The following is a 27,890-nucleotide window of genomic DNA, read 5'->3' on the forward strand; positions in this document are numbered from 1 at the left end:
CTAATGTACCTAAACAGTAGAAACCCCCCACAAGTGACCCCATATTGGAAACTAGACCCCCCCCATATTGGAAACTAGACCCCCCCAAGGAATTTATCTAGATATGTTGTGAGAACTTTGAACCCCCAAGTGTTTCACTACAGTTTATAACGCAGAGCCGTGAAAATAAAAAATCCTTTTCTTTCCCACAAAAATTATTTTTTAGCCCCCAGTTTTGTATTTTCCCAAAAGTAACAGGAGAAATTGGACCCCAAAAGTTGTTGTCCAATTTGTCCTGAGTATGCTGATACCCCATATGTTGGGTTAAACCCCTGTTCGGGCACACGGGAGAGCTCGGAAGGGAAGGAGCACTGTTTTACTTTTTCAACGCAGAATTGGCTGGAATTGAGATCGGATGCCATGTCGCGTTTGGAGAGCCCCTGATGTGCCTAAACAGTGGAAACCCCCCAATTATAACTGAAACCCTAATCCAAACACACCCCTAAAACTAATCCCAATGGTAAGCCTAACCACACCTCTAACCCAGACACACCCCTAACCCTAATCCCAACCCTATTCCCAACCATAAATGTAATCCAAACCCTAACCCTAACTTTAGTTCCAACCCTAACCCTAACTTTATCCGCAACCCTAACTGTAGCCTTAACCCTAACCCTAGCCATAACCCTAGCCCCAACCCTAATCCTAGCCCTAACCCTAGCCCTAGCCCTAACCCCAACCCTAATCCTAGCCCTAGCCCTAACCCTAACCCTAGCCCTAACCCTAGCCCTAACCCTAACCATAGCCCTAACCCTAATGGGAAAATGGAAATACATTTTTTTTATTTTTTTATTTTTCCCTAACTAAGGGGGTGTTGAAGGGGGGTTGGATTTACTTTTATAGCGGGCTTTTTAGAGGATTTTTATGATTGGCAGCCGTCACACACTAAAAGACGCTTTTTATTGCAAAAAATATTTTTTGCGTTACCACATTTTGAGAGCAATAATTTTTCCATATTTTGGTCCACAGAGTCATGTGAGGTCTTGTTTTTTGCGGGACGAGTTGACGTTTTTATTGGTAACATTTTGAGGCAGAATGACCAAAAACCAGCTATTCATGAATTTCTTTTGGGAGAGGCGTTTATACCGTTCCGCGATTGGTAAAATTGATAAGGCAATTTTATTCTTCGGGTCAGTATGATTACATAAATACCTCATTTATATCATTTTTTTATGTTTTGGCGCTTTTATACGATAAAAACTTTTTTTATAGAAAAAATAATTATTTTTGCATTGCTTTATTCTGAGGACTATAACTTTTTTATTTTTTTGCTGATGATGCTGTATGGTGGCTCGTTGTTTGCGGCAAAAGATGACACTTTCAGCGGTTCCATGGTTATTTACATATGTCTTTTTGATCGCGTGTTATTCCACTTTTTGTTCGGCTGTATGATAATAAAGCGTTGTTTTTTGCCTCGTTTTTTTTTTTTTTTCTTACGATGTTTACTGAAGGGGTTAACTAGTGGGCCAGTTTTATAGGTTGTGTCGTTACGGATGCGGAGATACTAAATATGTGTACTTTTATTGTTTTGTTTTTTTTTATTTAGATAAAGAAATGTATTTATGGGAATAATATATATATATTTTCATTTAGGAATTTTTTTTAAATTTTTTTTTACTCGTGTGGAAATTTTTTTTTTTTACTTTTTTACTTTGTCTCAGGGGGGGACATCACAGATCGGTGATCTGACAGTTTGAACAGCACTCTGTCAGATCACCGATCTGTCTGAGATCACTGTAGGCTTACCAAGCCCTGCTCTAAGCAGGCACTTGGTAAGCCACCTCCCTCCCTGCAGGACCCGGATGCCGCGGCCATCTTGGATCCGGGCCTGGAGCAGGGAGGGAGGTAGGGAGACCCTCGCAGCAACGCGCTCACATCGCATTGCTGCGGGGGTCTCAGGGAAGCCCGCAGGGAGCCCCCTCCCTGCGCGATGCTTCCCTATACCGCCGGCACACCACGATCATGTTTGATCGCGGTGTGCCGGGGGTTGATGTGCCGGGGGCAGTCCGTGACCGCTCCCAGCACATAGCGCTGGATGTCAGCTGCGATAGGCAGCTGACACCCGGCCGCGATCGGCCGCGCTCCCCCCGTGAGCGCGGCCGATCGCGCTGGACGTACTATTCCATCCTTGGGAAGTAGGGCCCACCCCACATGGACGGAATAGTACGTCCAGTGGCAGAAAGGGGTTAAAAACAAGATTTGTACACAAAGGTATAGAAGTTAATTTAAATGCTACCTGACCATTTCTGTGGTCCCCTCTTTGAATTTCCATTTATACTCAAGTATATGCTGACCAGAGTATAAGCTGAGACCTCTAATTTTGCCACAAAAAACTGGTAAAACTTATTGACTCGAGCATAAGCCTAGGTTGGGAAATGCAGCAGCTACTGGTAAATTTCAAAAATAAAAATAGATACCAATAAAAGTAAAATTAATTGAGACATCAGTAGGTTAAGTATTTTTGAATATCCATATTGAATCAGGAGCTCCATATAATGCTCTATACAGTTCATGATGGGCCCCATAAGATGCTCCATACAAAATCTGCCACATATAATGCTGCATAGAAGGTTAATGATGGCCCCATAAGATGCTCCATAGAATAATATGCCTCATATTATTCTCCATAAAGGTTGATGGCCCCATAAAATGTTCCATAGAATAATGTGCCCCATATGCTGTTCCATAAAGGTAGATGGCTCCATAAGATGCTCCATAGAATAATATGCCCCATATGCTGTTCCATAAAGGTAGATGGCTCCATAACCCCTTCATGACCGGGGGATTTTTCGTTTTTCCGTGTTCGTTTTTCGCTCCCCTCCTTCCCAGAGCCATAACTTTTTTATTTTTCCGTCAATTTGGCCATGTGAGGGCTTATTTTTTGCGGGACGAGTTGTACTTTTGAACGACATCATTGGTTTTAGCATGTCGTGTACTAGAAAACGGGAAAAAAATTCCAAGTGCGGTGAAATTGCAAAAAAAGTGCAATCCCACATTGGTTTTTTGTTTGGCTTTTTTGCTAGGTTCACTAAATGCTAAAAATGACCTGCCATTATGATTCTCCAGGTCATTACGAGTTCATAGACACCAAACATGACTAGGTTATTTTTTATCTAAGTGGTGAAAAAAAATTCCAAACTTTGCTAAAAAAAAAAAAAAAAAAAAGTTGCGCCATTTTCCGATACTCGTAGCGTCTCCATTTTTCATCATCTGGGGTCGGTTGAGGGCTTATTTTTTGCGTGCCGAGATGACGTTTTTAATGATAGCATTTTGGTGCAGATACGTTCTTTTGATCGCCCGTTATTGCATTTTAATGCAATGTCGCGGCGACCAAAAAAACGTAATTCTGGCGTTTCGAATTATTTTCCCGCTACGCTGTTTAGCGATCAGGTTAATACTTTTTTTTAGTTGATAGATCGGGCGATTCTGAGCGCGGCGATACCAAATATGCGTAGATTTGATATTTTTTTTATTGACTTATTTTGATTGGGGCGAAAGGGGGGTGATTTAAACTTTTATGTTTTTTTTATTTTTTTCACATTTTTTTAAACTTTTTTTTTACTTTTGCCATGCTTCAATAGCCTCCATGAGAGGCTAGAAGCAGGCATAGCACGATCGGCTCTGCTACATAGCAGCGATCTGCTGATCGCTGCTATGTAGCAGAATTGCACGTGTGCTGTGAGCGCCGACCACAGGGTGGCGCTCACAGCGACGGGCAATCAGTAACCATAGAGGTCTCAAGGACCTCTATGGTTACCATTCACAAGCATCGCCGACCCCCGATCATGTGACGGGGTCAGCGATGACGTCGTTTCCAGCCAGCCGGCCGGAAGCGGTAGTTAAATGCCGCTGTCTGCGTTTGACAGCGGCATTTAACTAGTTAATAGGTGCGGGCAGATCGCTATTCTGCCCGCGCCTATTACGGGCACATGTCAGCTGTTCAAAACAGCTGACATGTCCCGGCTTTGGTGCGGGCTCACCGCGGAGCCCTGCATCAAAGCAGGGGAGCCGGCATCGGACGGTATAGTACGTCCGATGCCGGTAAGGGGTTAAGATGCTCCATAGAATAATATAGCCCCATATGCTGCTCCATAAAAGTTGATGGCCCCATAAGATGTTCCATGGCATAATATGCCACATATGCTGCTCCATAAAGGTTGATGGCCCCATAAGATGCTCCGTAGAATATATAACACCATGCGCTGCTCCATAAAGGTTGATGGCCCCATAAGATGCTCCATAGCATAATATGTCCCATATGCTGCTCCATAAAGGTTGATGGCCCCATAAGATGTTCCATAGAATAATATAACCCCATATGCTGCTCCATAAAGGTTGATGGCCCCATAAGATGCTCCAAAGCATAATATGCCCCATATGCTGCTCCATAAAGTTGATGATCCCATAAGATGCTCCATAGAATAATATAACCCCATATGCTGCTGCTGCGATTTAAAAAAAATGACATACCTCTTGTCGCTGGGGGTCTGGTGCCGATGTCCTGAGCAGGTGGGGACACCAGTGCACTAAGGGGGCCAGGTGTGGGAATCGCTGCTGGCTGAGGACATCAGCACTTGTGATTTTCACCTGTCCCCATCCACCGCTGCGTGCCGCTGTGTCTTATGCGTCTCTGCAGTGACTATTCAGGCAGAGAGCACGCACTAACCACGTTATCGCGCCCTCTGACCTGAACATCACAGCCAGAGGTTGTGGAAATGGAGCATGGCGGTGGAATGAGGACAGGTGAATGTCGCAAGGCTCACCCTCCTCCGTCATACTCACCCCATCCTGCTGCTATCTCTCTGTATGTCCCTTCTTCTCCGATGGTCTCCGGTGCGCGCCTACAGCTTGTTCCTGTGTTCAGTGGTCACATGGTACCACTCATTAAAGTAATGAATATGCACTCCATGCCTATGGGAGTGTAGTCACGGCCATATTCATTACTTTAATGAGCAGTACCACGTGACCACTGAACACAGGAACAAGCTACCGGTGCCTGAGAAACAGGGACATGCAGAGACCATGCCGGAAGGGTGAGCATGATGTGACAGCCGCTGCTCCCCCTCCCTGCCGACCCCCTGGGACAATGACTCGAGTATTAGTGGAGAGGGGCTCTTTCAGCCTAGAAAAATGGGCTGAAAATCTCATCTTATACTTGAGTATATACGATAACTTCTACACCTTTGTGTACAAATCTTGCTTTTAATGATTTTATACTGAATTATTGTACTTGTGTGGACACTATGTTGCACACAGTGCCAATTATTGCCACCCACTGTTTAATAAAGGTGTTTTACACTATAACCTTTTTGTCCCATATCCCTTCTTCTTGATCCATGTCTAGTCGTTCACTTGCATAAAAACTTGTAAGGCTCATTTTGCGTTTGCCAAAAAAGACATGTTGGATACTCCCCAAATGTTTGGGGATAGGTGCTGTGGTCAGATGAGATCAAGATTGAACTTCTTGGTCACCAAGCTAATAGCTATGTCTGGTGTCCAACTAACATTGCTCATCACCCTAAGAACACCATGGTGGTGGCAGCATCCTACTGTGGGGATTTTTTTGGGTAGCAGGGAAAGAGAAAATGGTTCGAGTTTAGGTGAAGATGGATTGTGTTTCAGTCTATCAGTGATTTCAGACTGGGCCTGAGATTTACCTTCAAACAAGACAATGACCTAAAGCATTCTGCTAAAACAACACTTGGGTGGATTAAGGGGAAGCATGTAAATGTTTTGGAGTGGCCTAGTCAAAGCCCAGACCTTAATCTAATTGAGAATGTGTGGTTAAACTTGAAGATTGCTCTTCACCAGAGGAAACCAGTTAACTTGAAGGACCTGGGGCTGTTTTACCTTGAGTAATGGGCAACAATCCCAGTGGCATGATGCAGAAAGCTCATAGAAACTTATCCAAAGCGAATTGGGGTTGTAATTATTGCAAGAGAAGGCTCTACAAAGCCCTGACCTAAGGGGGTTAGAGTTATGCACACTGAAGTTTTCAGTTATTTTATCCTATTTGTTATTTGCTTCTCAAAAAGGAAGGTACATGTTTATGGTTGTAGACATGTTCTTTACATGAACTGATGCAAACCCTCAAGAAAACCAGTAAAATTCCAGATTGTGAGGTAGCAAAGCACAAAAACTTCCAAGGGGGGTTAAATACATTTGCAAGCCACTGTATATTGCCTTTAGTGACTTTGAATCTACTAGTCTCAGGAGCTACAGTAATAGTGCTTTTGTCATTAAGTGGGGCCACATACACTAGTGATAGGACAGATAATACCATTACTACCCAAATCCAGTTCTCTTTAATAAATAGTCTTTAAGTAAACTTCTTACTGATCTATGATGTATGAACCAAGCATTTTAAGCTTTTCTTCCACAAATGTATAGAGGGTGTGATATTGATTTTGATAATACCAGCCGTGCATGAGACTATTGCTACACCTGAAGTATATTACTCTGTGCATATATATTATTGCTTACATGTTTTGCATCATTATTGTTGGTAGGGAAAGTGAGTTCCCCGGGCCGTTCATTACATATAGTGCTAGGGGGAGTAGTACCCTAAGTTGGCCACTAGATGGGGGCATTATTAATGGAAGAAGTAGTGAGTAGGGTTGAGCAAAACGGGTCGGCCATTTTCAGAAGTCGCCGACTTTTGGCAAAGTCGGGTTTCATGAAACCCGACCCCTGTGTGGGGTCGGCCATGAGGTCGGCGATCTTCTGAATCTGGTATCGAAATTCCGATACCGATTTCCGATATGTTTGCAATATCGGAAATTGGTATCGGAATCCATATTTAAGTGTAAAATAAAGAATTAAAATAAAAAATATTGCTATACTCACCCTCTGACGCGCCCTGGTACTAACCGGCAGCCTTCCTTCCTTAGAATCAGCGCGTGAAGGACCTTTAGATGACGTCGCGGCTTGTGATTGGTCGCGCGACCGCCCATGTGACCACTCAAGTGACCATTCACAAGCCGCGACGTCAGCGAAGGTCCTTCAAGCGCTGATTCTTAGGAAGGAAGGCTGCCAGAAAGAAGCAGGGCGCGTCCAAGGGTGAGTATATACCTCATAGGAATATACTCACCCTCGGATGCACCCTGCTTCTTTCCGGCAGCCTTCCTTCCTAAGAATCAGCGCTTGAAGGACCTTCGGTGACGTCGCGGCTTGTGATTGGTCACGTGAGCGGTCACATGGGCGGTCGCGCGACCAATCACAAGCCACAACGTCATCTAAAGGTCCTTCACGCGCTGATTCTAAGGAAGGAAGGCTGCCGGTTAGTACCAGGGCGCGTCTGAGGGTGAGTATAGCAATATTTTTTATTTTAATTCTTTATTTTACACTTAAATATTGATCCCAGGGCCTGAAGGAGAGATTCCTCTCCTTCAGACCCTGGGAACCATTGGAAACCCAATGCACTGCATTGGGTTTCGTGTTTCGGCTGACCCCGACCCCGACTTTTCTATAGGATCGGCCAATTTCACTCGACCCGACTTTCGAGAAAGTTCGGTTTCGTGAAACCCGACCTGATCCTATAAAAGTAAAAGTCGCTCAACCCTAGTAGTGAGGTTTTCCCAGGTTTAGGTATTTGGGGCCAGTGCACCCATGTGGAATACAAAGCTGGCTAGCCCATGGCAACACCGTGCCGTGCAATGTTTGTCAGTAGACTGGGCCCTGCAGTCAGTATCCAGGGGGCCAGAGTACAAAATGAAGCACAGCGACACCAGAGATAGCGGTGCAGTATAAGTGGAACTGCAGTGATACGGGAAGAAGGCTAAGCAAAACGGGAGCAATACATCCAAGATGTGGCAGATTTTTGCATGGGTCACTATTCTAAGGACTGGGGCAAAATGGCAGAGAATACCCCCAGGAGAAGCAGGAATTCTGGGCATTGAGGACACTGAGGGATTGGAGGAAACAAACCGTTTAGGGGACAGTCTTAGCGGCAGAGAGAAGAGGCAAGAGAAAGCATTGCCAATTGTTATGATTGACTGTGCCCTGGATAATGCTGTGCTAAGTAATGAAGTTGAAGCTAAAGTGAAGCTGCACTGTGACTCTTTAACTGCAGAGTCATCTGTAGGGATACTCACTCGTGCCGAGAGATCCCAGATGAAACAAAGAACCATCACTGAGGTACTCAGAAAAGAAAAGACGTTCATGTGCTGGGAGGGGGCCAGTGGATGATACAGGGGTTACTGTCAGCCATGACAGCAGCCCTGGCCCCGGCTTTCTACACTTGGTGCAGTCGGCAGGATCTCACTGCCCCATATGACTGTTAAGTCGATGCGGAGGAAAAGAGAAAAAATACTGCAACTATACTGGATGTGACTAAAGCCGAGACTTCAGGAGGAACGGATGCCCTGGAGGAAACAAGAAACCTGGATGTGACCACAAATTTACAAAGAACTGATATGACTATGATGGCGGCTGAAGTGGCGGAGAATGGTGCTAAAATGGGAGGTCAATGCTGTGCCTGCAACCTTCGTGAGCGTAACTGCGCAGAAATGGCTCAAAGATCATTTAAGTGGCCCCTCTGGAGAATGCACTGAAGATACCTAGCCCCACGCCTACTGAGACTACTTGAAAGAGAATGGGAGGAGCGACTGGAAGCGACCCCTCCCTGGAACAGATGGGGCCCAGAAGAGAGTCACGGGTACAGCTGCGCAGTATCATTATGCGATCATGCATCGGCAGCAATGCATCGGTCTTGTGGCTCTGGAGGAGTGTGCCACGTAGATTGGCAATGGCGACAGGAGAGAGGTTGGGCCCGGTCCATGCAGCGGAGCAGCAAGGAGTGGGGAACGTTGCCCTTATCTGAAGCTGGAAGACCTCGGTGGCTGTCTGAGGTCGTACTCCATCTGGATGATGGCAAGTGACGAAGCCCGGTGGGATGAAGCGATCAGCATTAGGAGCCTGTGGAGTCAGAGCCCAAATGTCTGTTGAGACCGGGGTCATCTGCAGGAAGGCTGGAGTCCTCACATCCACGGGAGCTTGAACCAGAAGCAAGGCTGAAGCAGGAACTACTTCCAGAAAGACCAGTCTGCACCACCTCTGTGGAAGGATGCAGCGGTCGTGGAGAGGATGTGGTTTGGAGATGACAACCCGAGGTGGTGACTGTGCCTCGACCCGTGGCCCAAGTGAGTGAGACCCTTTCCCCATCACCTACCCCTGGAGCCTGGCCTAAGTCACCCTGCCACGACCGACCGACCTGCACCAATTATGAAGGATGCCTTAACATGGCAATTGGGCTCACATACATTGGCAAGTTTATGCACAAAGTACCTTCCTTTTTTCATAGCAATTTCTGCAGATAAGTGTTTCATGTGTACATTATATGGCGCTTTTTTACTATTTTCTATGGCAGTAATGCATTTTCAATGTTCTAAAGTAATCATTCTTAGTAAATAATGGTGCAACCTTTATCATTTTTCAACTTATATGTTTTTTGCTTGGTGCCTGTTCACACTAGCTTGGATGTGCTGATCTTGTTTTCTATTTGTATCAAGCCTTTTTGTACATGTGCACTTCCACTCCCAATAGCCACAGGTGATTTTAATTAGTTAGCTGGTCCACTCCTGACTCATAAATTGTAGGCTTTTTTGCCCAGGAGAGGTGATAAAACAGGACAGGGATCCAAGTATGAAGGACGCCTTGACATGGCAATTGGGCTCACATACATTGGCAAATTTATGCGCTAAGTACCTTCCTTTTTTCATAGCAATTTTTGCAGGTAAGTGTTTCATGTGTACATTATATGGTGCTTTTTTCCTATTTTCTATGGCAGTAATGCATTTTCAATGTTCTAGAGTAATCATTCTTGGTAAATAATGGTGCAACCTTTATCATTTTCCAGAAAGACCAGTCTGCACCACCTCCGTGGAAGGATGCAGCAGTCGCAGAGAAGATGTGGTTTGGAGACGGCAACTCAAGGCAGTGAGTGTGCCTCGACCCGTGGCCCAAGTGAGTGAGACCCCTTCCCCATCACCTACCCTTGGAGCCTGGCCTAAGTCACTTACACTGCTGCGGCCGACCGACCTGTGCCAGATGAGTCAGAAGCTCCAGAGTATGCAATGGCTCCCCAGGTGTTGCAGGGAAGGCACGTCATGGGCGCTCAGGCATCCCAGGGAGCCGCATGTCCTGCCCATGTCACTGAGGGCCAATTTCCTTCTCCTGACCAGCTGGCCTGGATAGCTGGCATAGTGGAGCAAAAGAAAAAGAGTGAAAAGGAGGTGTGGGCAAAGTTGCGGCAGCCAGGAGGTGGCGCTATGGCCGGGTGCCGCACCTTCGGTCAGCTGGTCTATGTGGAGCTGGGCTGAGGTTTTGGCTTCATCTGCGAATTCGGGACCTGTCAGAAAATTTATGTAATTGCTGCCTCCGTAAAATTTGGGAGACCCCTGGAGGAAGGAGATTGAATCTCCTTCTACAAAGAAAATTGCCCTTGGGGCTATTATGCGGTGGCTGTGACCCTGTGTACACTGGAAGAGGTGAAACAACATGGGGGACCGAGCTCGGCCTAGCGCCACTCAGTTTATGTTCCCAAAGCTCCCACCACAACTGCTCCACCAGGGCAGCCCATGGTTTCTGCGGCTGCAGAGCCACTCTCATCCTGAAGTCGAGGATGAGATTGAGAGGAGGAATATAGACAGGAGAGTGACTTTTGTTGTACTGTTGCACCAGAAAGGAATGAAGGATAGTTCCACGCCCTTCCTGGCAAAGGAAAATGCCCTGGAGTTTTTTCCCCAGCGGACAGGGGAGTTTCGTGACCAGAAGCGGTCATAAGGACAGTTTTTTGTAATTGTGTGTTTGATCCAGAGGACTGCGAGCTGGGTGTTTTCATACAGAGCCTATGGACTCTTTCATTTTCATTGCACCTGGTGTGCCCACTCTGCTGGAAAAGCAGAACTACCCTAAAAGCTGTGTTCCAGGGTGCAAGAGTACCACATGTAAAGAAAGGGGGAAGTATCTCCCATTGGAAAAAAAATAATTATATATATATCTATATATATCTATATATATATATATATATATCTATCTATATATATATATATATATAGATATATATATATATATATAGATATATATATATATATATATATCTATATATATATGAACAAAAAAAGGAAAACAGCACAAAAAATAATTAAAGAAAAAATGAACTTTAATGCCTGAATGGCGTGGCGACGTTTCGGATATGCTATCCTTTCTCAAGCAGTGAACACATATGTGAAGCAGTCTTTTATCCAGATCACAGACATATTTCATTAACAATATAGTTAATCCAATCATATAAATAAATATATAGTGCATTATAATCAGTACATACAAGAAAGTGCAATAGTGCATGTTAAAATATCTTTACCGTCAAGCATTACCACCATCGATAATACTGTAACTATGACATCTTAATGTCACAAAAATGTTCAATAAGCTAATAATCTAATCAAACCGACACAGGTGTCCCCAACCTATGAAACATAATCATCTCAGACTTACGATTACAATCGCTACATGTGCGACTGATCCTCGGCGTCCTTAGCCGTCTACTGCGCATGTCACAGCACATCTCCGCAGAGACCCATACTGCTCCTGTTCGCAGCTGCGTAGTGACGCACTGAGGATTACAGCGCCATCTTGGATCAGGGAAAAGCACCCGAATCTTGCTATATGTTATAAAAACTCCCATATATTATAGAATTATACGGTAAGGGTGCCCATTAATGCAAAACCGGACCCACATAATCATAATAAATATCTCAGAGAAATAGTAATACAAAATGAAAAGTATATAAACAAACGGAGCAAGAGATAGCATCATAACACGGGGTCATTTCAACCACATAATACATATATACCAGGGCAATAATTTCACACTGCCATTATTTAGAAATCGGGTCAGGACATAAGTCCAAATATGTGTCATGAGGTCAGGGAAAACACCCCCATATAAGGCGGGGTATCCCATTCCTTAGCCGGATCAGACAGACATGAGGGGTGGATGATCCCCTACAATCCGCCCGATTCCTGCATCAGACACAAAAAAGACCCATATAGCTGGCCACATTGTATACCCCTACATCCATATATCAAACATATAAATGACCCAAGCCGTGATACCCACTCTGCTCCATTATATTTAACATAAATAATTATATCTCTGTGGTCCAGTGATGCAAAAATAAGTAACACATATTTTTTCTCTAAATTCCTTTATTTAATTGATCAAAATAGAAAAATGATAGTATACAAAAAAAGAAAGAAAACAAGATGTATTCATCTCATAGGATAGGGACATCTGTGAAGAAAGAAAAAAAAACAGAAAAATATTAAAAATAATATCACATCAGCATAATCTATATATAAATATCATAAAAAAAATCAGATCATACAGATATGGAAAGAACAGTATACCAAAACTGATATCTATAAAATATGATTCAATTTGAATTCTACATTAAGACCAAACGGTTTAAGAGTATTTAATCTTGTAATCCACTCAAATTCCCTCTTTTTAAGCAATTTTATACGGTCTCCCCCTCTCCTTTGAACCGGTATCATATCAATAATACGAAACCGCAATTGTTTCTCAGTGTGCATTTTTTCTGCAAAGTGTTTCGAAACAGGTAAATCCATCCGTTTTTTCCTTATGGTATGTCGGTGTTGATTAATTCTAGTTTTAAAATCACATGTAGTTTCACCGACATACCATAAGGAACATGGACATTGTAACAGATATATGACAAACTCTGAATTACAAGTCAGATAATGTTGTATCTCAAACTTCTTATTGGTTATTGGATGAGTGAAACTAGAGCCCTTTAAAATCAAGCTGCAATTAATGCAGCACAAGCATGGGAAACATCCCCTTCTATTTTGGCCTGTGAGAGTAGGCTGACATTGTTTTTTAAACGGACCTATATCAGATTGGATCAAAGTAGAGGCAATAGTACGACTTTGTTTATAAGAAAAAATTGGCGGCTTTGAAAATTCCTCTATTTTAGGGAGGCATTTATGTAACATTCCCCAGTGTTTACATATGATGTCAGAGATTCTACTACTCTCCTCGCAATAGGAGGTTACAAATGGAATACGTTTAAGTTCCTTATTATTTGGCTTTTTTTGGAGGAGATCACTTCTTTTTAATACATCAACTTTGCTCTTTTGTGTATCCAATAGATTTTTTTGGATAACCTCTCTCCAAAAATTTATGAAGAGTCACATCCATGGATTTACTTAATGAGTGTTCACTACTTTCAATCCTTTTAACACGCATCAGTTGGCTGTAAGGAATGGATTCTTTTGTTTTTCTGGGATGTTGGCTATTAAAGTACAACAAATCATTCTTGTCAGTGGCCTTTGTATATAATTGTGTGATAAGTTTATCACCTTCAATTTTAACATTTACATCCAAAAACTGTATGTTGGTATTGGAATACACAAGGGTAAACTTGATCGTATCATCCACTATATTAAGAAAGTTATGAAACTCAGTAAGAGAACTCTCAGATCCTGTCCATATGAGGAAGACATCGTCTATGTATCTCCACCACGCGGATACATTACCAAAGTGGTGGGACACATAGACAAAATCTTCCTCAAGGACACCCATGACAATATTTGCGTACGCGGGCACCATGTTAGCGCCCATGGCGACTCCGCGTCACTGCAAATAAAAGTCATCTCCAAACAAAAAATAGTTATTAGTCAAAACCAACTTTAGCAATTGTAAGATAAATTTCCTAGCTTCTACAGAGTATTGTGTAGTTGACAATTTTTTATCAATTGCATTCAGCCCTCGATCATGATCGATGGAAGTATAGAGAGAAGTTACGTCGAATGACGCCAACAACACCTGTCTAGCCAATTGAATAGTGTTTATCTTGTCCAAAAAATCTGATGTGTCCCTTACATATGACTTCATTTGACAAGCTAATGGATTAAGAATTTTATCTAAAAGAATGCCAATATTCGATAAAATAGAGCCACAACCAGAAACAATAGGTCTACCCGGGGGGTGTATGAGAGACTTATGAATCTTTGGTAAAGTATACAGTACAGGCGTAATCGGGAATTTAATATTCAAAAAATCATATGTATCCTGATCAATAACCTTCAAATCTAAGGCTTCATTCAAAATCAATTTAATTTCCTTAGCTATATCAAATTTGGGGTCATGAGAAAGTCTCTCATACACCCCCGGGTCCGCCAACTGCCCCTTAATTTCCTCAATGTATTCATTTTTGTCCAAAACAACCACCGCTCCCCCTTTATCAGCCTTTTTTATAATAATTTCATCGTCTCTGCGGAGATGTGCTGTGACATGCGCAGTATGTACTGATTATAATGCACTATATATTTATTTATATGATTGGATTAACTATATTGTTAATGAAATATGTCTCTGATCTGTATAAAACACTGCTTCACATATGTGTTCACTGCTTGAGAAAGGATAGTATATCCGAAACGTCGCCACGCCATTCAGGCATTAAAGTTCATTTTTTCTTTAATTATTTTTTGTGCTGTTTTCCTTTTTTTGTTCTTATGCTTGGAGGTCACTGGTTCAGTGGTCAGGAAAGCGTTGCACACTTTAAGGTAATACTGGATGCTGTACCAATTTTTTTTCTATATATATATATATATATATATATATATATATATACACATGGACCTGACTCCTACTGAGTCCTTTCTCTTTGTTTTTGCTGTTTTTAGGACTGTTCTTTATATGATGTACTGTATGTATATATTAAAGTTCTACAATGGTTGGGGACAACCATATTAAAAGAAAGGGGGAATGTAGGGGGTTTGACATTGATCCTTTAAGATGTTTTATTTAATGTGATACTGCTACGCTATCTGGTGTATTATCACACTGTATTTTTTGGTACTGCTACATGTACAAGTGTATTACCAGCCATGCTTGAGAGTATTGCTACACCTGAAGTGTATTACTCTGTACTTTTATATATATATATATATATATATATATATATATATATTATTGATTACATGTTTTGCACCATTATTATTGATAGGGAAAGTGATTTCCCCGGGCTGTTCATTACATATAGTGCTAGGGGGAGTGGTACCCTAAGTAGACCACTAGATGGGGGCATTATTAGTGGGATAGTAATAGTTAATTGTAGGAGGGGCACAGTTGGATAAGTAGTTTTCCTGGGTTTAGGCAGTAGAGGTCTTCCCGTGTTTAGGCAGTTGGGGCCAGGGTGCCCATGTGGAACACAGGGCTGGCTAGCCCAGGGCAACACTGTGCCGTGCAACGTTTGTCAGAAGAGTGGGCCCAGCAGTCAGTATCCAGGGGGCCAGAGTACAGAACGAAGCACAGCAACACCAGAGATATAGGTGCTGTATAAGTGGGACTGCAGTGCAACGGGAAAAAGGCTAAGCAAAACCGGAGCAACGTATCCAAGATGTGGCAGATTTTTGCATGAGCCGCTATTCTATGGACCGGGGTGATGGGGTGAAATGGCAGAGAATACCCCCACAAGAAGCAGGAATTCTGGGCATTGAAGAGTCTGAGGGACCGGAGGAAACAAACCGTCTTGGGGACAATCTTAGCGGCAGAGAGAAGAGGCAAGGGAAAGTGTTGCCAATTGTTATGATTGACTGTGCCTTGGATTATGCTGTGTTAAGTAAAGAAGTTGAAGTTAAAGTGTAGCCAGACGGTGACTCTTTAATTGTGGAGCCTTCTGTAGGGAATACACTCTCGTGCCTGGAGATCCCAGATGACACAGAGAAGCAGCACCGAGGTACTCAGAGAAGAAAACATGATCTTGTGCTGGGAGGGTGCAAAGGGGTCATACAGGGGTTACTGTCAGCTATGACAGCAGCCCTGGCCCCGGCTTCCTACATCTATCTCACAAAATTAAGTAATGTATGTTGCTTATATTGGGAGTGAGTATTGTCTATCCTATAGTAAACAGAGATGAGCATAATATCTCTTCCGTAATAAGTGATAATTTTTAACAATGGATGCATTCATAATAGATAAAAAAAAAAACTTGAAATGCTGACAAATGGATCTATATTTCAGCCTAAAGTGTTTTTATAAGCAGAAAATACAACTTTGTACTAAGGATGGAAAGTAACTACCATCAAAATTCAGGAAAAATCATTTTTGTCATCTCGTCTAGTAGGCAGTTAAGCCATATTTGTGAACTGTTCCAGATTGTCCAGGATGTTCTTGTATAATGGGTAGATCTCCAGATTCATAGAGGAATTGGCAAATATCCATAACACTATAGCAAACAATCCTCAGATAAAGTACCTTATGTAAACGCTGTAGCAGCAAAGAAAAAAAGAGAGTTTTGATTAAGAGGGGAAGAACATAACAGAGAGCAGGGGCATGATTAAATGCAGCAAATTTTAAAAAGTTTACTTCATTCAAGTCAATTGGAAAATTTGATGTATGAGTTAAACACTAATCTTTAAACACAAATCGTGAAATATATTTATAGTATTTTAGGCATCAAACCTGTCACATTTTTTGAGATGATTAAATCTTTTAAAATTCCAATTTTTCCAATTTTTCAAATAAATTGATTTTCATTGAACTGATATGCAATGAATCACAATACTGCAAAGCCTCCAATAGCCCTAAAAACGTGTGTAAAACTGTGAGGTCATACACCCTGTTTTAAAAAAGCACAGCATTAGTAATGTCAAAGTGGCCTCACCATAGAAATGGATCATAACCTGGCAGTAAAAGCTCATTGAAGAAAACAGCTCACTAAAAGTTTTTTAATGTGTTTTTAAATAAAAAAAATGTCCAAAAATGATCCCTCTTAGTGATCAGACAGATCAGTCCCTACAAAAAACTGAGTCAAACTGACAATGTAATTGTAAGAATTATTATGACCCTACAGTGACTGAAATGAATGATGTCATTTATTCGATAATGTCCTCTGCTTCCTCTTCACTAATTGAGGTTAAGAAGACCAATTGTGACCTTCATGTGGTAAAACTGCCCAGTTGGTTGATGCCAGTGATGGTGGTTGTGCTTTTGTTACTGTTATCTGCTCCCACATTCTTAGCTGTGGCATGATATTTTTCTTGTACACTACCCCATACATTGCTATTGCTATTTTTTTATTTTACCATAAATTGTAGAAAACAATATAATTAACGTTCGGCAAACTTATAAATCAAATTATTCAACACTTTCCAAAAAAATGCAGCAAGATAAATAGGTATACAGTATGTACATGTACAGAAATCAAAATATTTTAGCAAACAAATTGATGGGATGTGTACAGTTATCCAATTGGACTAATAAAACAACATCCAAAAATTATCCCTCTTGGTGATCAGACAGATCAGTCTGTACAAAAAACTGATTCAAACTGACAATGTAATTGTAAGAATTATCATGATCCTACAGTGACTGAAATGGATGATATGTCATATATTCAATAATACCCTCTGCTTCCTCTCCACTAATTGAGGTAAAGAAGGCCGATTATGACCTTCATGTGGTAAAACTGCCCAGTTGGTTGATGCCAGTGATGGTGGTTGTGTTTTTGTTACTGCTATCTGCTCCCACATTCTTAGCTGTAGTATGATTTTTTTCTCGTACACTACCCCATACATTGCAATTGCTATTTTTTCTTTTACCGTACATTTTAGATGACAATATAATTAACTTTTGGCAAACTTATAAACCAAATTATTCAACACTTTCCAAAAAATACAACAAGGTAGATAGGCATACAGTATGTACATGTACAGAAATCAAAATATGTTCGCAAACAAATTGGTGGGATGTGTACAGTAATCCAATTGGACTAGTAAAACAAGTGTTGAAAAGCAGACATGCACACTTAAATCTATATTTTTTCTCTGTTTTAAACAAACATCAACTCCTTTCCAAAACTGATATAATAAAATATTGTACATCCTCTCATCATCCTAAATCACTTTAAAATGTCTGCTGCATGTGATATCTGCAAAGCCTTATGGGGAAGTACATGTGGTTGCACCTGAGTGAGACTCTGTAGCTAATGCAATCTTCATAAATGTGTAAAATATTGAAAACATTTTTGGATGATTCACACCAATTGAATAGAAAATTGTTCAAATTCGCTAGTAACTGTGAATTTAATAAAATTTGACACTAATTATGATTATTATCTAATCGATTTGCTTGTCTCTACACATTTTCCATTGCTGAACTTAATGGGAATCCAAGAATGGCCTATTATTGTTCAATTGTGTTTTTATGTACATATTTATGTACATGTTTAATGTGCATATTATTATTTTTTTCAATTGTTCATGTCACTTTCTATGTTAAACAAAAACAGAAATCTTGTAATTTCTACACTGGTCACTAAGCTTAATATTAGACACGTTATTCCTACGAGGTACAGACGCTGTACAGCAATCATTATTAGTGATAAGAAGTGCTGCCAGAAATTTTAGTTTGACGAATTGTGCTGATTTTGCCAAGGAATTTGGTTCACAACTAAATCTGATAAACTTATTATACTCTTGGATTTCTACAGATACCAGAGCATTATATAGTGGGGAAAATAAATATTTGATGCACCACTGATTTTGCAAGTTTTTCCACCTACAAACAATGGAGAGGTCTGTAATTTTTATCGTAGGTAAACTTCAATTGTGAGTGACAGAATCTTTAAAAAAAATCCAGAAAATCACATTATATGATTTTTATACAGAAAATTTGTATTTTATTGTATGAAACAAGTATTTGATGCAATAGAAAAACATAACTTAATATTTGAATATTTTGAAACCTTTGTTTGAATTACAGAGGTTAGACATTTCCTGTAGGTCTTGACCAAGTTTGCACACAGTGCGTGCAGCAGTGATTTTGGCCCACTCCTCCACACAGATCTTCTCCAGATCTTTCAGGCTTTTGAGCTATCGCTGGGCAACATTGAGTTTCAGCTTCCTCCAAAAATGTTCTTTTGATTTCAGGTCTGGAGATTGGTTAGGCCACTCCAGGACCTTGAAATGCTTCTTATGGAGCCTGTCATGATCCCAATGGCAGGGGATCACAAAAGGACAAGCACAAAAACCAAACAAGCTCTAGGGTGATGGAACCTGAGCTGACCGCGATCCTGAACCTAAACACACAACTAGCAGTAGCCGGGGAACGTGCCTACGATGATTCCTAGACGTCTCGCGCCAGCCAAAGGATTAACTTCCCCTATTAGAAGAAACACAGACCTCACTTGCCTCCAGAGAAACACCCCACAGAAATAGCAGCCCCCCACATGTAATAACGGTGAAATGAGAGGAAAGCACATACGTAGTTATGAAAATAGAATCAGCAAAAATGAGGCCCGCTAAAGCTAGATAGCAGAGGATACAAAAGTGAACTGCGCGGTCAGCGAAAAACCTTTCAAAAAACCATCCTGAAATTACTTGAACTCATGTGCCAACTCATGGAACATGCGGAGTAATTTCAGCCCACTAGAGCAACCAGCAGCAAGGAATCACATATCTGCAAGCTGGACTAAGACAAAAATAAAGCAAAACGTGAAACAGGAAAATCAAAACTTAGCTTGTCCTGAAGATAACAGACGCAGGGAGCAGAGGTAAAAAGACACGCTGATTACATTGATAGCCGGCGAGGAAATGACAAAAAAACCAGGTTAAATAGGAAACTCCCATAACCTGATGGAACAGGTGGACACCAGAGACCGCAGAGAACACAAGTCACCCAGTACCATCAGTAACCACCAGAGGGAGCCCAAAAACAGAACTCACAACAGTACCCCCCCTTGAGGAGGGGTCACCGAACCCTCACGAGAACCACCAGGGCGACCAGGATGAGCCCTATGAAAAGCACGGACCAAATCGGCAGCATGAACATCAGAGGCAATCACCAAAGAATTATCCTCCTGACCATAACCCTTCCACTTGACCAAATACTGGAGTTTCCGTCTGGAAACACGAGAATCCAAGATCTTCTCCACAACATGCTCCAATTCACCCTCCACCAGCACCGGAGCAGGAGGCTCAAGCGAAGGAACAACAGGTACCTCATACTTCCGCAACAACGACCGATGGAACACATTATGAATAGCAAATGATGCCGGGAGATCCAAACGAAACGACACAGGGTTAAGAATTTCCAAGATCCTATAGGGACCGATGAACCGAGGCTTGAACTTAGGAGAAGAGACCTTCAGAGGAACAAAACGAGAAGACAACCACACCAAGTCCCCAACAAGAAGTCGAGGACCCACGCGGCGACGGCGATTAGCAAACTGCTGAGCCCTCTCCTGGGACAACTTCAAATTGTCCACCACATGACTCCAAATCTGATGCAACCTATCCACCACCATGTCCACTCCAGGACAATCAGAAGGCTCCACCTGACCAGAGGAAAAACGAGGATGAAACCCCGAATTACAAAAGAAAGGAGAAACCAAGGTAGCAGAACTAGCCCGATTATTAAGGGCAAACTCAGCAAGCGGCAAAATGGAAACCCAGTCATCTTGATCAGCAGAAACAAAACACCTTAAATAAGTTTCTAAAGTCTGATTAGTTCGTTCCGTCTGGCCATTCGTCTGGGGATGGAATGCAGACAAAAAGGACAAATCAATGCCCATCTTAGCACAGAACGTCCGCCAAAATCTAGACACAAACTGGGATCCCCTGTCAGAAACGATGTTCTCCGGAATGCCATGCAAACGGACCACGTTTTGAAAAAACAGAGGGACCAACTCAGAGGAGGAAGGTAACTTAGGCACCAGATGAACCATCTTAGAAAAGCGGTCACACACAACCCATATGACGGACATTTTTTGAGAGACAGGGAGATCCGAAATAAAGTCCATGGAAATGTGCGTCCAAGGCCTCTTCGGGATAGGCAAAGGTGACAACAATCCACTGGCCCGAGAACAGCAAGGCTTAGCCCGAGCGCAAACTCCACAAGACTGCACGAAAGAACGCACATCCCTCGACAAGGAAGGCCACCAAAAAGACCTGGCCACCAAGTCTCTAGTACCAAATATTCCAGGATGACCTGCCAACACAGAAGAATGGACCTCGGAGATGACTCTACTGGTCCAATTATCCAGAACAAACAGTCTTTCCGGCGGACAACGATCAGGTTTCTCCGCCTGAAACTCCTGCAAAGCACGTCGCAAGTCTGGGGAGACAGCCGACAAAATCACCCCATCCCTAAGGATACCAGTGGGCTCAGAATTTCCAGGGGAGTCAGGCACAAAACTCCTAGAAAGAGCATCTGCCTTCACATTCTTTGAACCTGGCAGGTATGAAACCACAAAATTGAAACGAGAGAAAAACAGTGACCAACGAGCCTGTCTAGGATCAGACGCTTGGCAGACTCAAGGTACATCAGATTTTTGTGATCAGTCAAGACCACCACACGATGTCTAGCACCCTCAAGCCAATGACGCCACTCCTCAAATGCCCACTTCATGGCCAAAAGCTCCCGATTACCAACATCATAATTCCGTTCAGCGGGCGAAAATTTTCTAGAAAAGAACGCACATGGTTTCATCACTGAGCCATCGGAGCTTCTCTGTGACAAAACCGCCCCCGCTCCGATCTCGGAAGCATCAACCTCAACCTGAAAAGGAAGCGACGTATCTGGCTGACGCAACACAGGAGCAGAAGAAAACCGGCGCTTAAGTTCCTGAAAGGCCTCCACAGCCGCAGGAGACCAATCAGTAACATCAGCACCCTTCTTAGTCAAATCCGTCAAAGGCTTAGCAACACTAGAAAAATTAGTTATGAAGCGACGATAAAAATTAGCAAAGCCCAAGAACTTCTGTAGACTCTTAAGAGATGTAGGCTGCGTCCAGTCACAAATAGCCTGAACCTTGACGCGATCCATCTCAATAGTAGAAGGGGAAAAAATATACCCCAAAAAAGAAATCTTCTGGACTCCAAAGAGACATTTAGAACCCTTTACAAACAAAGAATTGGCCCGCAGGACCTGAAACACCTTCCTGACCTGCTGAACATGAGACTCCCAGTCATCAGAAAAAAACAAAACATCATCCAAATACACGATAATAAATTTATCCAGATATTCACGGAAAATATCGTGCATAAAAGACTGGAAGACAGAAGGAGCATTAGAAAGTCCAAAAGGCATCACCAAATACTCGAAATGGCCCTCAGGCGTATTAAATGCGGTTTTCCACTCATCACCCTGCCTTATCCGCACAAGATTATACGCACCCCGAAGATCAATCTTAGTGAACCATTTAGCCCCCTTAATGCGAGCGAACAAATCAGTCAACAATGGCAAAGGATACTGATATTTGACTGTAATCTTATTCAAAAGACGATAATCTATGCAAGGCCTCAAGGAACCATCTTTTTTGGCCACGAAAAAAAAACCTGCTCCCAAAGGGGACGAAGATGGACGGATATGTCCCTTTTCCAAGGACTCCTTAACATAATTCCGCATAGCAGTATGCTCTGGCACTGACAGATTGAACAAACGACCTTTAGGGAATTTACTGCCAGGAATCAAATCTATAGCACAATCGCAATTCCTGTGAGGAGGAAGCGAACTGAGCTTAGGCTCCTCAAAAACCTCCCGATAATCAGACAAAAATACCGGAACCTCAGAAGGAGTAGATGAAGCGATAGAAATCGGAGATGCATCATCATGAACCCCCTGACATCCCCAGCTTAACACAGACATTGTTTTCCAGTCCAGGACTGGGTTATGAGTTTGTAACCATGGCAGACCAAGCACTAAGACATCATGTAAATTATACAGTACCAGGAAGCGAATCACCTCCTGATGAACGGGAGTCATACGCATGGTCACTTGTGTCCAGTACTGAGGTTTATTCATAGCCAAAGGTGTAGAATCAATTCCTTTCAAAGGAATAGGAACTTCCAGAGGTTCCAGACTAAACCCACAGCGATTGGCAAATGACCAATCCATAAGACTCAGGGCAGCGCCTGAATCCACATAGGCATCGACGGAAATGGATGATAATGAACAAATCAGAGTCACAGACAGAATGAACTTAGACTGTAAAGTACCAATGGCAACAGACTTATCAAGCTTTTTTGTGTGTTTAGAGCATGCTGATATAACATGAGCTGAATCACCACAATAAAAACACAATCCATTTTTCCGCCTATAATTTTGCCGTTCACTTCTGGACTGAATTCTATCACATTGCATTATCTCAGGTGCCTGTTCAGAAGACACCGCCAAATGGTGCACAGGTTTGCGCTCCCGTAAACGCCGATCAATCTGAATAGCCATAGTCATGGACTCATTCAGACCTGTAGGTGCCGGGAACCCCACCATAACATCTTTAGTGGCCTCAGAAAGGCCATCTCTGAATTTTGCAGCCAGAGCGCACTCATTCCACTGAGTAAGCACCGACCATTTCCGAAATTTCTGACAATATATTTCTGCTTCATCTTGCCCCTGAGAGAGAGCCAATAAAGCTTTTTCAGCCTGAATCTCTAGGTTAGGTTCCTCATAGAGCAAACCCAATGCCAGAAAAAACGCATCCACATTGAGCAACGCAGGATCCCCTGGTGCCAATGCAAATGCCCAATTCTGAGGGTCACCCCGCAGGAAAGATATAACAATCTTGACCTGCTGAGCAGGTTCTCCAGAGGAGCGAGATTTCAAGGAAAGAAACAACTTGCAATTGTTCCTAAAATTCAGAAAACTAGATCTATCTCCAGAAAAAAACTCTGGGATAGGAATTCTAGGTTCAGACATAGGTGTATGTACAACAAAATCTTGTATATTTTGAACCTTAGCAGCAAGATTATTCAAGCTGGAAGCCAAACTCTGGACGTCCATGATAAACAGCTGAGGTCAGAGCCATTCAAGGATTAAGAGGAGGAAAGAAGCAGCCAAGCTGCAATTAAGGCTAGGCAGCAAACACTGAGGAGGGGAAAAAAAAAAAAAAACTTCCTCAGACTACTTTTCCTACTTCAGCCAAAACGATGACCAATTTTTTTTTAGGCCGGCTATACTGTCATGATCCCAATGGCAGGGGATCACAAAAGGACAAGCACAAAAACCAAACAAGCTCTAGGGTGATGGAACCTGAGCTGACCGCGATCCTGAACCTAAACACACAACTAGCAGTAGCCGGGGAACGTGCCTACGATGATTCCTAGACGTCTCGCGCCAGCCGAAGGATTAACTTCCCCTATTAGAAGAAACACAGACCTCACTTGCCTCCAGAGAAACACCCCACAGAAATAGCAGCCTCCCACATGTAATAACGGTGAAATGAGAGGAAAGCACATACGTAGTTATGAAAATAGAATCAGCAAAAATGAGGCCCGCTAAAGCTAGATAGCAGAGGATACAAAAGTGAACTGCGCGGTCAGTGAAAAACCCTTCAAAAAACCATCCTGAAATTACTTGAACTCATGTGCCAACTCATGGAACATGAGGAGTAATTTCAGCCCACTAGAGGAACCAGCAGCAAGGAATCACATATCTGCAAGCTGGACTAAGACAAAAATAAAGCAAAACGTGAAACAGGAAAATCAAAACTTAGCTTGTCCTGAAGATAACAGACGCAGGGAGCAGAGGTAAAAAGACACGCTGATTACATTGATAGCCGGCGAGGAAATGACAAAAAAGCCAGGTTAAATAGGAAACTCCCATAACCTGATGGAACAGGTGGACACCAGAGACCGCAGAGAACACAAGTCACCCAGTACCATCAGTAACCACCAGAGGGAGCCCAAAAACAGAACTCACAACAGGAGCCACTCATTAGTTTCCCTGGCTTTGTGTTTCCGGTCACTGTCATGCTGGAAGACCCAGCCATGACTACTTACTTAGGAAAGGAGGTTGTTGGCCAAATCTCACAATACATGACCTCATCCATCCTCCCTTCAATATGGTGTAGTCCTCCTGTCATATTGGTAGAAAAGGACCCCCAAAGTATGATGCTTTCCCCACCATGCTTCACGGTTGAGACTGTGTTCCTGGGTTTGTACTCATCCTTCTTTTTCCTCCAAATGTGGCTGATGGAATTGATAAAAAAATGTTCTATTTGGTCTCATTTGACCAAATAGCCACCCCCCATGCCTCCTCTGAATCATCCAGATGGTAACTGGTGAACTTCAAATGTGCCTGGACATGTGGCTGCATGAGCAGGGGGACCTTCCGTGCCATGCAGGATTTTAATCCATGACGGCGTACTGTTTTAGCAACAGTAATGATTGAGATTGTGGTCCCAGCTGTCTTGAGGTCATAGTCCAGGTCCTAACATGTCTGTGAGAGCCAGGATTCTTGCTGGTTGGTAGGTGGTAGGTAAAATGCAATTTAATTATATAAAAATCATACAATGTGATTTTCTGTTTTTTTTTATTTTTAAATTCTGTCTCTCACAGTTGAAGTGTACCTACAATAATAATAACAGACCTCCCAATTGCTTGTAGGTGGGAAAACTTGCAAAATCGGCAGTGTATCAAATACATATTTTTCCCACTATACATGTAGTATGTAAAAAAAAAAATATATATATATTCACTTCACAGCTCACCTCTCTGGTCTCTCCATTCCTCATCATCCCCTGATCGGTTTGCATCTTCTTATCAGCACCACAAGCTTTAAAATCCCATACTCCTTCTTGCTAGTCCCATTACTTATGGCTCTGATGATACTGGGGACAATTCTATACATACTCACTTAACATCACAGCCCACCTGGTTGGAGCTAGAACAAAGTGAAAGATGAAGCAAGACTTTTTAAATATATAGTTACAGAGAGCAAAACTATCTCAATATTCAGACAGCACATGGTTGCAGGAAAATGTTTTAAAAAGCATTGGGTGATGTGATGTCAGTGGAATATGCTGAATTATCTTAGTAACTTGGCATGGGCTAGTATAAAGGAATAAAACAAGGCCTGACACCTGATGAAGACAGGTGAGTGGTGGACTCCAATAACATTCAGAGAAGATGATGGCAAGAGTCCAGCTTTTCTCCTTCCCTTTACAATGACCTATGACGACAAGGTCTCAACATGCATAGTCAGCTCCAGGGCTGGACTGGCCATCTGGCAATTCTGGCAAATGCCACAAGGGCCTATCTGATTATGGGCCACTTTGTCTGCTACATGAACAGAATCAATGTTCTGAAAACATCCATACTGTTAAGAGTTATGACGGAGTTATCATTACAAATATTTTTAAATCTTGCTTTCCTCCATGCGGGGAAATATTAGTAATATCTCCCATCTGGTGCTTGGGGAAGGCACAGCATGGGCCTGTGTGATTTCAAATTCCAGGGCTAAATTTCAGCCCCAGTCCGTACCTGGACAGCTCTATGGTTGAAGTCTATTAGTTATATGAGGTGCAGATGTCTTTAACTTTGCTGCCCATAAAGAATCAGGGCAATTATACAAATAGCACTCTGGTCAAATTCTGCGTTTGATTGGAGTGTGAGCATCAGGGCCGGACTGGCCATCGGGCACTTCTGGCAAATGCCAGAAGGGCCGGTGCCAGTCGTGGGCCGCTCGATCCGCCTCCCCCCGCCGCCGACGACTCACCCCCCTGCCGTCGCATTCAACTATACCGGCATCTATGACGCCGGTACAGTTGAATGCAATGATGGAGGAGAGAGCGTCTATAGACGCTCCCTCTCCCATCATTCCCCGCTCTGCCTCTGACACTGCGGGTGCGCAATGATGTCATATCATCGCGCACCTGCTGTGTCCCGGGCAGACTGCAGCCGCTGAGACAGGAGCAGGAAGCAATGCAGGGCACGAGGAAAGGTGAGAAGAGTGTTTTTGTTTTTTTTTACTGGACTATGGGGACATTCTCGGGGGGAGGGGGGAGGAGGAGGAGAGATGTGGGCTGTGCTGTATATACCACTGTGCCGGCTGTGCTGGATATACCACTGTGTGGGCTGTGCTGTATATACTACTGTGCAGGCTGTGCTGGATATACCACTGTGCGGGCTGTGCTGGATATACCACTGTGCGGGCTGTGCTGGATATACCACTGTGCGGGCTGTGCTGTATATACCACTGTGCGGGCTATGCTGGATATACCACTGTGCGGGCTGTGCTGGATATACCACTGTGTTGGCTGTGCTGGATATACCACTGTGCGGGCTGTGCTGGATATACCACTGTGCGGGCTGTGCTGGATATACCACTGTGTTAGCTGTGCTGTATATACCACTGTGCGGGCTGTACTGGATATACCACTGTGCGGGCTGTGCTGGATATACCACTGTGTGGGCTGTGCTGTATATACCACTGTGCGGGCTGTGCTGGATATACCACTGTGTTGGCTGTGCTGGATATACCACTGTGCGGGCTGTGCTGGATATACCACTGTGTGGGCTGTGCTGGATATACCACTGTGCCGGCTGTGCTGTATATACCACTATGCGGGCTATGCTGGATATACCACTGTGCGGGCTGTGCTGGATATACCACTGTGTTGGCTGTGCTGGATATACCACTGTGCGGGCTGTGCTGTATATACCACTGTGCGGGCTATGCTGGATATACCACTGTGCGGGCTGTGCTGGATATACCACTGTGTTGGCTGTGCTGGATATACCACTGTGTGGGCTGTGCTGGATATACCACTGTGCGGGCTGTGCTGGATATACCACTGTGTTGGCTGTGCTGGATATACCACTGTGCGGGCTGTGCTGGATATACCACTGTGTGGGCTGTGCTGGATATACCACTGTGCGGGCTGTGCTGGATATACCACTGTGCGGGTTGTGCTGGATATTCTACTGTGCGGGCTGTGCTGGATATACTACTGTGTTGGCTGTGCTGTATATACCACTGTGTGGGCTGTGCTGGATATACTACTGTGCGGGCTGTGCTGTATATACTACTGTGTTGG

The sequence above is a fragment of the Ranitomeya imitator genome, chromosome 6 (assembly GCF_032444005.1).
Source record: "Ranitomeya imitator isolate aRanImi1 chromosome 6, aRanImi1.pri, whole genome shotgun sequence".
Taxonomy (NCBI): Eukaryota; Metazoa; Chordata; class Amphibia; order Anura; family Dendrobatidae; genus Ranitomeya; species Ranitomeya imitator.